Source organism: Ascaphus truei, chromosome 4, assembly GCF_040206685.1.
Source record: "Ascaphus truei isolate aAscTru1 chromosome 4, aAscTru1.hap1, whole genome shotgun sequence".
Lineage (NCBI taxonomy): Eukaryota > Metazoa > Chordata > Amphibia > Anura > Ascaphidae > Ascaphus > Ascaphus truei.
Window position 1 is genome coordinate 128,595,894 of NC_134486.1, and position 12,262 is coordinate 128,608,155.

The 12,262-nt window shown below is 48.8% G+C and overlaps 2 non-coding genes across 2 annotated transcripts; one reads left to right on the plus strand and one right to left on the minus strand.

Annotated features, from left to right (window-relative positions):
* The first annotated feature begins 1,390 nt into the window (after window positions 1-1,390).
* Window positions 1,391-1,473, plus strand: TRNAL-UAA (transfer RNA leucine (anticodon UAA)). Its single transcript has one exon. It is a non-coding gene; the product is annotated as a tRNA-Leu (tRNA).
* A 2,810-nt stretch (window positions 1,474-4,283) lies between these two features.
* On the minus strand, window positions 4,284-4,366 carry TRNAL-UAA (transfer RNA leucine (anticodon UAA)). Its single transcript has one exon. It is a non-coding gene; the product is annotated as a tRNA-Leu (tRNA).
* Window positions 4,367-12,262: the final 7,896 nt, after the last annotated feature.

The window sequence follows — 12,262 nt, forward strand, 5'->3', positions numbered from 1 at the left end:
GGGAGAGAGGGAGAAGGGGGGGAGAGAGGGAGAAGGGGGGGAGAGAGGGAGAAGGGGGGAGAGAGGGAGAAGGGGGGAGACAGGGAGAGGGGGGGAGAGAGGGAGAAGGGGGGAGAGAGGGAGAAGGGGGAGAGAGGGAGAAGGGGGAGAGAGGGAGAAGGGGGAGAGAGGGAGAAGGGGGGGAGAGAGGGAGAAGGGGGGAGAGAGGGAGAAGGGGGGAGAGAGGGAGAAGGGGGAGAGAGGGAGAAGGGGGGAGAGAGGGAGAGGGAGAAGGGGGGGAGAGAGGGAGAAGGGGGGGGAGAGAGGGAGAAGGGGGGAGAGAGGGAGAGGGAGAAGGGGGAGAGAGGGAGAAGGGGGAGAGGGGGAGAAGGGGGAGTCAGAGGGAGAAGGGGGGGGAGAGGGAGAAGGGGGGAGAGAGGGAGAGGGAGAAGGGGGGAGAGGGAGAAGGGGGGGAGAGAGGGAGAGGGAGAAGGGGGGAGAGAGGGAGAAGGGGGAGAGAGGGAGAAGGGGGGAGAGAGGGAGAAGGGGGAGAGAGGGAGAAGGGGGAGAGAGGGAGAAGGGGGAGGAGAGAGGGAGAAGGGGGAGGAGAGAGGGAGAAGGGGGAGGAAGAGAGGGAGAGGGAGAAGGGGGGAGAGAGGGAGAAGGGGGGGGGAGAGGGAGAAGGGGGAGAGAGGGAGAAGGGGGGAGAGAGGAGAAGGGGGGAGAGAGGGAGAAGGGGGGAGAGAGGTCCTGGTGCCTCTTTCTCGGGTTGAGGGGGAGAGAGGGAGAGAGGGAGAAGGGGGGGAGAGTGAAGGGGGGAGAGAGGAAGAGGGGGGGAAGGAGGAATGGGGGAGAGGAAGAAGGGGGGAGAGAGGAAGATCGGCTCGAGAAGGGGGAGAGAGAGAGAAGGGGGGGAGAGAGGAGAGGAGTTGCCTTGTTTCTTCTCCCTTTCTCCTTTCTTCTCTTTGTCAGGGGAGTGGAGACAGGGGAAGATAGGGTGGGTGTAAAATGCAGTTTTGTGAAGAACAAGTGTAAATATTCATTACCCATTGATACACACTTTGCTGCCAGCACCCTTGTTTGCACAGACCTTGCAATACCAACTGGTGGGAATGCAAACATAAACATGACTAATATTCCCATGCACACCATGTAGGATAATGTACGCTCCATTGTACAACTCAGCGCTAACAATCGTGCCATCGCGAGACATGATGCTGCTGCTGCTGCTGCTGCTTCCTGAAGCTTGGAGGGCGTGGCTGAAGGGAGGGCTCCGGAGGTCACGTGTTGTTGTTGGGCGGGGCACACAGAGGAGCGCTTAGTATCGGCGCAGTCCCAGGCTGCAGGGGGAGCTCACGTCATGCCGCGGATGCTGCTTGTATGTCTCTGTGTGCTCAGGATTGCTATGTTTACCAGGATGGCCGAGTGGTTAAGGCGTTGGACTTAAGATCCAATGGACGTATGTCCGCGTGGGTTCGAACCCCACTCCTGGTATACTTTTTTTTAGGGTTCTAATTTCCACATCAAATTAATGTGATTGTAATCTCGGTGTTAGTCAAATGAATGATATTCTTTGATATGCTATTTTTAATGCTTTATTTCTACAAAACCTATGTGACGCTAGCATGCAGTTAGTGTGCTACTTGCTTTGCAGGAAATCCGTTTTTATTGTGGTATTTTTGTTGCTTAGTTCAAATAATTATAAAAATGCACAAACAGAAATAGTCTTTTATATTGAACATTTTTTTAAAAATATATTTGTAAGTGCATATAGATAGTAGCCATTGATTGACCTATAGTCCTATACAAAACCTTATTGACCTTCCAATGTTCAGTTCTGCTAAACACTAGTGGGGCACGTTTGCTAATACATCAGTCAGTGATATCAGTCTGGAGTAAAGATTTGCCTTTTATTACTTTAATTCACTATTATATTGAGTAATACAGTATATGTTCCCAGTTATGCATAGACGGTAAGTATTATAACCAAAAAGATGATGAATAAGAAAAAAAAGGGTTTCTTATGTTGTATTATCTATCATGGGGTCCTAATGCATAACTGCAATTAGGGTTGCCCGATGGATTCTCCAAAAATACTGGACTCAGTGGTGAAAGGTGCGTCAGGTCACTTTGTCCAGGGAGGAAAATACTGGACACGTACATGTCCAGTATTACAGTACCTCTCATTTTTTACTGGACAGAGTATCCAAATGCAGGACAGTCCAGTTCAATACTGGACACCTTGCAACCCTAACTGCAGTACATTTCATTATAACCGTGTTCGGCTGGCCTTAGCAAAAGGCGAGCAAGGCGACTGCCTTGGGCCCGCGCCTTCTGGGGCCCCACGCTCCCTCCTTTTCTTCCTCTCTCTCCTCCCGTCTGTGCCGGGATCCAACTTCCACCCGAAGTGCGGGGCCCTCCTTCCTCCGTCTCCCCTCTCCGGTCGGGCGCAAGTTAGATTTCGGCGCCCACAGGCGGAGGGAGCACGGGGGCCCCCGGACCGCTTCTCACTGAGATGTGTGTTTTTTTTATTTCCTGGGGGTCTTACCTTTTCCGAACCGCTTCCTGTAGAGCCGTGTTGCGACGACAAATGACACAGCGACGTCATGACCCGTTGCCATGGCAACATGACGTCACATGCCACCGCGACCTTGCTGGAGGGCAAGGTAAGGTGACCTTAACTTTTCGCGGGGGGTTCCGCTGTCAGCGTGCGATCTTGGCAGGGATACAGGGGTGCACAAACTTTGCACTCCGGCATCTCATCTCTGCGGCATCATGGTAACATGACGTCGCATTGCCACAGCAATGAGCTGACATTTGCCTCCTTGGCGTCATTTGATGCCAAGTTTTTATGGTGACGCGTCGTCAGGAGAAGGTAAGAGGCAGTTGCAGAGGCCCTGCGTTCAGGGTTGCCACCTTCTACTGAAGGCCAACCTGGAGAATGAGAAAAAAATCCCTTACTTTGTATGGCGTGGTGGTCCGGCGGCGTTTCCCGGCACCCTGCTACAATTTCCCCCTCCAACTACAGTGAACATGGCTGCACGGCGTCAAATGACGCAGTGTTGCCATGGCAACTGGACGCTACGTGATGTCATGATGCGACGCTACGCAGCACCGCGTTGCCATGACAATATGACACCGCGTAGTGCCATGACGTCACGCAGCCACGTTCACTGCAGTTGGAGGGGGAAATTGCACGAGAACGAAGAATGCCGATATGCTGCCGCATCACACCGCACCCCGCCACGACCCAGAGATTGACGTCGGCAACCCGTAGCCCGGAGGTTAGTGTCCGAAACGCGGAGTCTCCGGGTCAATCATGCCTGCGTTCTCCCCCGGCAATCAGTTTAAATGTTGTGGGGAAGAGCGTGGGGCCTCTGTAAGCACGGCACCCCCGCACTCCCCAGTTTGCGCACCCCTGCACTAGAGAATAAATATCCTTGTAGAATGAACATACAAATGACTGCAATGAAAATAAATGGTTGCTTATGTGTGTTTAGGTACAGGACTAATAATCCACAGAGGAAAATAACCTTTTTCAAATGAATAAGTAATATACACTTTATTTTATATTTATATGTAAATATAATGCACATTGAATTAATTATTTATATTTTGGAGGAGTATAAAAGTTTTACCAGCAGTGGGGTTCAAATCCACATCAACATACGTCCATTGTATCTTAAGTCCAACGCCATAACCACTTGTCCATCTTGGTCATTGTTCAATTTTGTCTTGTCAGTGACTGTGTGCTGGGACTCCTATTTCCAGTGCAGAGACCAGTATGAATGTCCTGTCACTAGTGCAGGCACAAGTTCAAATTGTACCCACTTTATAATTTTTGCGTTTATGTAACAATATATTAAAGCTTTTCTTTCTTTTATATTTAAACACACCCTATTCACTTTCACTATTTATTGGAGGAGCGCTGACATTCCCCCATATATAGAGAGAGATAGAAATCTCTTTTAAAATATTTAATGAAAAACAGAAACCGTCCAGATGTGTCCTTGCCTTCTATGAAAGCACATAAATAATGTTTGAAACATAATTTTAGGTTAACAAACATTCACCCTGCCAAATGTTATGAGTCTTAAGCCCTCCTACATTGCTCGGTGATGTTTATTGCGTGGCTACAAATCTTTATATTAAAGATGATTTTCACAAAGCATATAATACTTAGAAGGGGAAAAAAAGACTATGCAACGACGCTAGATTTTTGTTGCAAGGTTCATTAACAGAAAAACACGTGGTTTTTCTTTGAATGTTTTAATTATTTATATTTTCCTGGAGTATAAAATTCTTACCAGAAGTGGGGTTCGAACCCACGCGGACATACGTCCATTGGATCTTAAGTCCAACGCCTTAACCACTCGGCCATCCTGGTAATTATAGAAATTTTTTGATGTGAGTTCAAGCCTAATATGACTATCTACAGTCCTAGTTGAAATTGTAACAACTTAATAATTTTTGCGTTTATGTAACAATATATTAAAGCTTCTCTAGTAGATCAACATATACAGCTGCATCTCTGATAAGCACAAATAAAGTGATATTCAATGTAAAATCAAATGTACCTCTTTCCCCTCATAATTTTGTAAATATACAAACACCAATGCGTGCAGTAACAGGCTGTGGTATGACATGTAAATATATGTTAGTTTACATAACTAGCTCCGGAAAGACTATACTTCCTCCTAGGAGCAATACATGGGTTGAAATTACCCAAAGCAGAGAGATTAAATTAACCACAATTTCCATTTAGAAAAATATATATAAATATATTTTATACTTTTTAATCACAATTGTTTTATTGAACTTTTCATATTTTGGGGGTATAAAAAAAAAAGAAGAGGAAATTGGGGGGAAATCATTACAACCAAGCATCAAATAACACACAGACATGAAGGACATGAAGGATCCGAGGGTCAGCCTGCCCCCCACCCTCCCGCCACTGTCACAGCCGGGGGAATCCCGTCGTGGTGAAGAGATGAGAAGACGCCTCCGTCCAACCAAGATCCCCCCCACCCCCCCAAAAAAACAGGGTAAAAGACATCCATGGGGGAGGGTCATCTTTTCAGCTGCCTTCCAACCAGCCACCTGCGATTATGTGAGGGGTCCAGAGAACTTCCTTCTTCTTTGTTGTGTGTCTCAAACATGCTGTCATTCTGTCTATTGTCATGACCTCATTTATCCTTTTTCTTATTGTGTTCGTTGATGGTGCCTCTACCTTTTTCCAGGCTGTGACTATTGAACATCTGGTAGCAGTGAGAATGTGGGAGCTGAGTTTGTGTTGGTGGTGGCTCAGTGATTAAATTGGCTTGGCTAGAAGGAACGCCAAGGGGTCTAGGGCTATCCGTACCCCCAACAACTCCTCCAGCCAGAGTCTTATCTTGGACCACAATTTCATTATTTATGGACACGTCCACCATATATGTATCATGTCACCTACACCTCTGCATCCCCTCCAACAGAGATCTGAGTATCCTGGGTAAATCTTACTGAGTTTTTGCAGTGTTAAGTTCCATCTATAAAGTATTTTGTAGGCATTTTCCATCGTCTTAGTACAGATGGATATCTTAGACACTCCTTCCCAAATATCACCCCAGTCCTCACCCGAGATCTTTGGTTGTAGATCGTATACCCAACCCTCTATGTATTTGAATTTATTTACATCAACCACTTCTAAAAATTCTTTATATATTGATGAGATGAGACCTTTTTGACCTTTTCTGTTGCTACATAGCTGTTCAAATTCTGACGCTTCCTTAAATTGTGTTCCCTGTTCGACTTGTCTTATGAAGTGTCTAACTTGAAAATACTGGAAGATATCTTTGGGGGATATCGTATTTTTTGACTACCTCTTCAAATTCCATTATTTTCCCTTTCACTAGGACATCCCCGATTTCCTTTATGTTTTTCCTTTCCCAGTGTTTAAAATTGTTATTTTTCAGAAAAAGTTTGGTTTTCTCGAAAAAGGGATTAATCATATGGGGTACGGGGTTAGTGAGTATTTAGCCTGAACTGCTCTCCATACCTTTAATGTGTAATCTATTGTGTAATCTATTGTATTACATGCTGGTCTGAAGATGAGTTTCTGTTCCTTTGAGAACCACAGTCTCGCTTGAAGGGAAATGTCTCTGGACAGATCTCTTTCAATCTCAACCCATTTATGTTGGTCCCCGACCGTATGCCACATTATTATTTGTTTCAAGTGTGATGCTAAGTAATATTTAGTGATATTTGACACCGCTACTCCCCCTCTTTCTTTTGAGGACATAAGTACTACTCTAGCTATTCTTGTTTTTTTGTTTTGCCATATGAACTCAAAGCACTTGTTTTGTATGTCCCCTAGGGTCTTATAGGACACTGGGGTCGGGAGGGTTTGAAAGTAGTAGAGCAGTCTGGGTAGCATATTCATTTTTAGGGAGCAAACACGGCCCAGCCATTAAACCTGGTAGTTGTCCCACAAGGCCAGATCTTTCTTGATCTGGAAAGTTATGTTTGTATAATGTTCTAGATGATTTAGTCAAATATATGCCTAAATATTTTAGCCGGGACTCCTTCCATCGATACTTTCAAATTCAATTTTATAAGATTCAGCTCGTTACTATGGAATTGTAAGGAATCCGCTCCGCGGTTTACTGGTTGCCTTACCTTGCAGACCGGTGCAGTCCTGGAACTCTTCACCTGATATTACTGCAGCCTGGATTCACTCACCAAAGCAATACTGCCACACACTCCCTCTGGTATCTACTGCAGCTGTGCAATCTATCACTGCAATCCAGCCTTGTATTCACTTATTGGAGCAGGACCTTCACACCCCCCGCCGGGGATTGGTCCGCTGGCCTTTAAGTACTATGTTCCCACAATACTCCCTGCCGAGCATAGTCCTTACCGGATGTCACTACCTGTTCTGCCACAAGCTCCTGCTTGTTCTCCTGTGCTGAAGCGGAGGTTCCGTCCTGCGTCCTTCAGCTTCCTTCAAGCTCCCGCTTGTTCTCCTGTGCTGAAGCGGAGGTTCCGTCCTGCGTCCTTCAGCTTCCTGTTCTCCTGTGCTGAAGCAGAGGTTCCGTCCTGCGTCCTTCAGCTTCCTGTTCTCCTGTGCTGAAGCAGAGGTTTCGTCCCTGCGTCCTTCAGCCTCCTGGATTCCTGCACTGAAGCGGAGGTTTCGCCCCTGCGTCCTTCAGTCTCCAGGATTCCTGCACTGAAGCGGAGGTTTCCCTGTGTATCTACAGCTTCCTGGTTCCTGGGGCCTACTCTTTCCCTAATCTAGAGAGGCCGTGTCCTGGTTCCTGCGCTGCTACAGAGGATTCCCTAGCCCGCTCAGGACTCTTGCGCTGTGGCACCGGTTTAACCGTGCAGCTAGGCGGTGTGTAAATCTGGTCTGTCTTCCACCTCCTGAGACCAGTACCATGGGCCATGGTCGCCGCACGCGCAGAGGCCACCCCCGAGCTCCTAAGCTGAAGCGGGGCTTTCCTGACTCCCTGTTGCCGAACTCCTGCTTGGACAATGTTTATTCTGACGTCTCCTGTCCTGACCCTGGCTTGTACAACGACGATGCTGTCTTCTCCTATCCTGATCCTGCTACGTATGACTACGAACTTCGCAATCCGGATCAGCCTGCGCGGTCTAAGGGTCGGTGCTTTTACAACCCCACCTCAGCCTCGCGGTCTGACCCTGGTTTGTGGCGAGCACAACCGTGACAGGAATGTCAGGTTTAGTGCTTCCGATTTGTCTGAATTTATCTTGTATCCTGAGAGGGATCCAAATTCTGTCAGCGTCGCGTGTAGGTTAGGAAGAAATATATATTTTAATTATATTGGAATTTTAAGTGAACACCAAGTTATGTAAATCTCTGTGCAATACTTTTCACAGTTCTAATGTTTTAGTACACATTCTTTATTCCAGATACAAAATTTGATATGGGATAGGGTACAAAAGAAAAGGCGAAGGGAAGAGGATACATTACAACCATTATATGGTAGGGCCAACATGGCTCATTGTTAACATAGGTAGTAATAAAGTACTTGTATACTAATGTTGCATATGGACATATGCATATTGTGTTTCATAAAATATAAGCCAATAGTCACCAGGGCCTATATTTCTCTCTTTGTACTGGTATTGGTTCATCGTGCCTGATTTATCTGTCCAGCCAGGGTTCCCAGACTCTGTTAAATATTCTTGTGTTATGATTCAGGAAGGCCGTCAGCCGTTTCATAACCGTAACCTCATTTACTTTTTGTATCACTGTGTTTAAGGTAGGAACCTCCAATTTTTTCCCGTTCATTGCAATTACATTTCTCGCTGCCGTGTCATGACAGTTTCCGAAGAGGTGTGGGTAGGGTCTCGTTTGATTTTGCCAATAGGAAACTCAGGGGTTCGAGTTCAACCTTAGTTTCTAGTATTGATTCCAGGAAAACATGTATAGAGGCCCAGTACAATTAGATTTTTAGGCATGTCCACCATCTAACGACAAATGTGTATACAAAATTGAACCAATTGGTCCCGATGGGATCAACAGAAAAGGCCCTCTAATAGCATGCACTCTATGATAGTGTATGGTTGATAAAGGTAAATACTATATTATGAGTAAATGGACTATCCCTCCACAGGCTATAGAAGAGCAAGGAATATTGGTGATAATCTAGTGCAGAGTCATTTTCAAGTACAACCCACCAGAACTTGGTTAGGTGATAAGCCTTTGGGGTCCTACCCATGTTCACACTGTAAGGCATGTAAAGCTATGAAAGCAACGAAAACATTTATGAATACAACAAAAACAACGACACACAAGATAAAAAGTTTTATTAATTGTGAAACAACGGGAGTAATTTATTTGATTACCTGCATCTGTGGAAAAGCATATGTAGGAAAAACCCATAGACAGTTAAAAAAACGTATCTTAGAACATCTAGAAGATGTACGTAATTCAAGAGAAACTCCAGTTGCTACTCATGTTCTTCAATGCCATAATGGCAATAGCAACACACTGTCATTTGCAGGTATTGAACATGTGACACTCGGACCCAGAAAGGGAAATTGGAACAGACGATTATTACAGAGGGAATGTCGCTGGATATTCCAGTTACAAACATTGAGCCCACACTCAACGAGGGTTATATTTATTCGTCATTTATATAATCCTAACAGCCACCTTTTTAAGGGTTAATTTGGGATGGGTATATAGTTTAAATACCATCATGATCTGTATTGACCTTAAGGGCAGATCAACTAGCCTATTAGACACAATCCTACACTAATACACAATGTGGTTGTTTATTTTATTTCATTTTATAGACTATACCTTATCTATTATAATCATAATTTATTCACTTTTTTTATTATTCCCTTCACATTCACGCATCACTCCAATATAAAGTTTTTTCCCTAACATCTTCACTCACTTTATTTACTTTAAATCACACTCAAACCACAGCTAAAAATTACTTAATAATTTACATTATTCATAGAGGCATCTGCATTGTCCAATAGGGGCAGATCGCACTGAAAACACTCCTACACCATAAACACAACATCTATCACATAACCATCTGTTCCAATTGCCCCCATGAGGTCTCCGGTTATATTAGTTAGTGTCCGGACTCTGTACTAGAACTAAAGATAACATCTTCTTGCACCAAAGCCTATATATGCCTTACGTATACTATACCTGGTCTGTTTTTCTAAGCATCCGCTTGGCTCAGAGCTAACTTACCTATTAAGGTAATTAGACAAGTCACGCCTCCTTTATGTATATATACTGGAGATTTAGGTCCTGAATTTAGACTCCTCCCCACCTGAAGAAGCGAGTAGATCTCGCGAAACTTGCGTCGATTGAGTAGAGGGTCACGATCTGTGACGTCACCGGAGTGCGACATCAGCAACTAGGAATACGGCCTGTATACCTGCTTTGTTTGTATCTGACCAGCTGTAGTAGACTGGTTACCCTACATATATACATGGGCTGAAATATAACAAATTTTCTCCCTTTTTCTGTGCAACTAGCTACTATGCACTTATATTCAGACATATTTATATCTGAAAGCGTCACCTACTAATGAGATATAGACATATGTCTCAATTTAATACTAAATGGTGTTACGCTGATACAAATGGTGTAAACCAGAAATTAAAGTACTACATTGGTGTACAAGGCAGGCTATGTATTGGACACTAAAAGAGTAATATTATATTACTTACTAGCTGAGAGACCCGGCGTTGCCCGGATGTAAATGCGTAATAGGTAGTATTATTTATAAATCGTGGAACAATAGGTGACTGTTTGTTGTAAAGGTTGGATAATAATATTGAAAAGAAAGATGGAAGAAAATGTAATACGATGTTGTATAAAAATGGTTTATTGTAACCACACCACAGTACAATGTATATTTTGGTGCCATAAGTGATGTAAAAATCTGAGTCGTGTGTCCTGCTAGGGTGTGAGGCGGCGCGTGGCGCGTGGGTTGTGAGTGCTGTGTGCGAGTGGGGGTCCTGCTAGGGTGTGAAGCGGCGGGTGGTGCGTGGGTTGTGAGTGCTGTCTGTGAATGGGGGGTCCTGCTAGGGTGTGAGGCGGCGGGTGGCGCGTGGGTTGTGAGTGCTGTCTGTGAGTGGGGGTCCTGCAAGGGTGTGAGGCGGCGGCTGGCGCGCTGGGTTGTGAGTGCTGTCTGTGAGTGGGGGTCCTGCTAGGGTGTGAGGCGGTGGGTCAGTGATGTCGGTGCGTAGGGGCGGGAGGCAGCAGGTGTGTGTGGCGGCAGGTATGTGTCGAGCTGTGGCGGGTGTCTGTTGAGTGCGTGCAGCGGCTGTGAGGCGGTGGGTGAAAGGCAGAGGCGGCCGGAGTAAGGGCGGGTGAAAGCAGAGGCGGGGGTGGGGAGGCGGGTAAGGCGGGCATGAAGGCGAATGGCGGCGGGAAGGGGAGGAGGGGGCGTGGAGGAGGGGGGCAAGGGGGTGGAGGAGGTGGGAAGGGTTAGAGGAGGAGGGGGGAAGGGTTAGAGGAGGGGGGGGGGGAAGGGTTAGAGGAGGGGGGGGGAAGGGTTAGAGGAGGGGGGGGACAGGGTTAGAGGAGGGGGGGAAGGGTTAGAGGAGGGGGTGGAAGTGTGGGAGGGGGTGGGAGGGGAAAGGGGAAAAAGAGGTGGATGGGGGGGGAAGAGGAGCAGAGGGGGGGGGTGGAAAGGGGAGCGGAGGGGGGGTGAAGGGGAGTGGAGGGGGGGGGAAGGGGAGCGGGGGGGGGAAGGGGAGCGGGGGGGAAGGGAGCGGGGGGGGGGGAGAAGTGGTGGGAAGGGGGAGGAGGGGGGAGGGTGGTGGGAAGGGGGAGGAGGGGGGGAGGTGGTGGGAAGGGGGGAGGTGGTGGGAAGGAGGAGGGAGAAGGTGGTGGAAAGGGGAGAGAAGGGGGATGTGGTGGGAAGGGGGAGGAGGGGGAAGGTGGTGGGAAGGGGGAGGAGGGGGAAGGTGGTGGGAAGGGGGAGGATGGGGAAGGAGGGGGGAGGTGGTGGGAAGGGGGAGGAGGGGGAAGGTGGTGGGAAGGGGGAGGATGGGGAAGGAGGGGGGAGGTGGTGGGAAGGGGGAGGAGGGGGGAGGTGGTGGGAAGGGGGGGAGGTGGTGGGAAGGGGGGGAGGTGGTGGGAAGGGGGGGAGGTGTTGGAAAGGGGGGGGTGGGAAGGGGGGGAGGGGTCAGGTGGTGGGAAGGGGGAGGAGGTGGGAAGGGGAGGCGGAGGGAAGGCGGGGGGTGGGAGGAGGTGGGAAGGCGGGGGGTGGGAGGCGGTGGGAAGGGGGGTGGGAGGTGGTGGGAAGGGGGGGGAGGTGGTGGGAAGGGGGGGAGGGAGGCGGTGGGAAGGGGGGGAGGGAGGCGGTGGGAAGGGGGGGGAGGCGGTGGGAAGGGGGGGGGGAGGCGGTGGGAAGGGGGGGGGGAGGCGGTGGGAAGGGGTGGGGGGAGGCGGTGGGAAGGGGGGGGAGGCGGTGGGAAGGGGTGGGGGGAGGCGGGTGGGAAGGGGTGGGGGGAGGCGGTGGGAAGGGGGGCTGGGAGGCAGTGGGAAGGGGGGGGGAGGCGGTGGGAAGGGGGGGGGGAGGCGGTGGGAAGGGGGGGGGGAGGCGGTGGGAAGGGGGTGGAGGCGGTGGGAAGGGGGGGGGGGCGGTGGGAAGGGGGGGGGGGCGGTGGGAAGGGGGGGAGGCGGTGGGAAAGGGGGGGGAGGCGGTGGGAAGGGGGGGGGGGGCGGTGGGAAGGGGGGGGCGGTGGGAAGGGGGGGGGAGGTGGTGGGAAGGGGGGGAGGGAGGCGGTGGGAAGG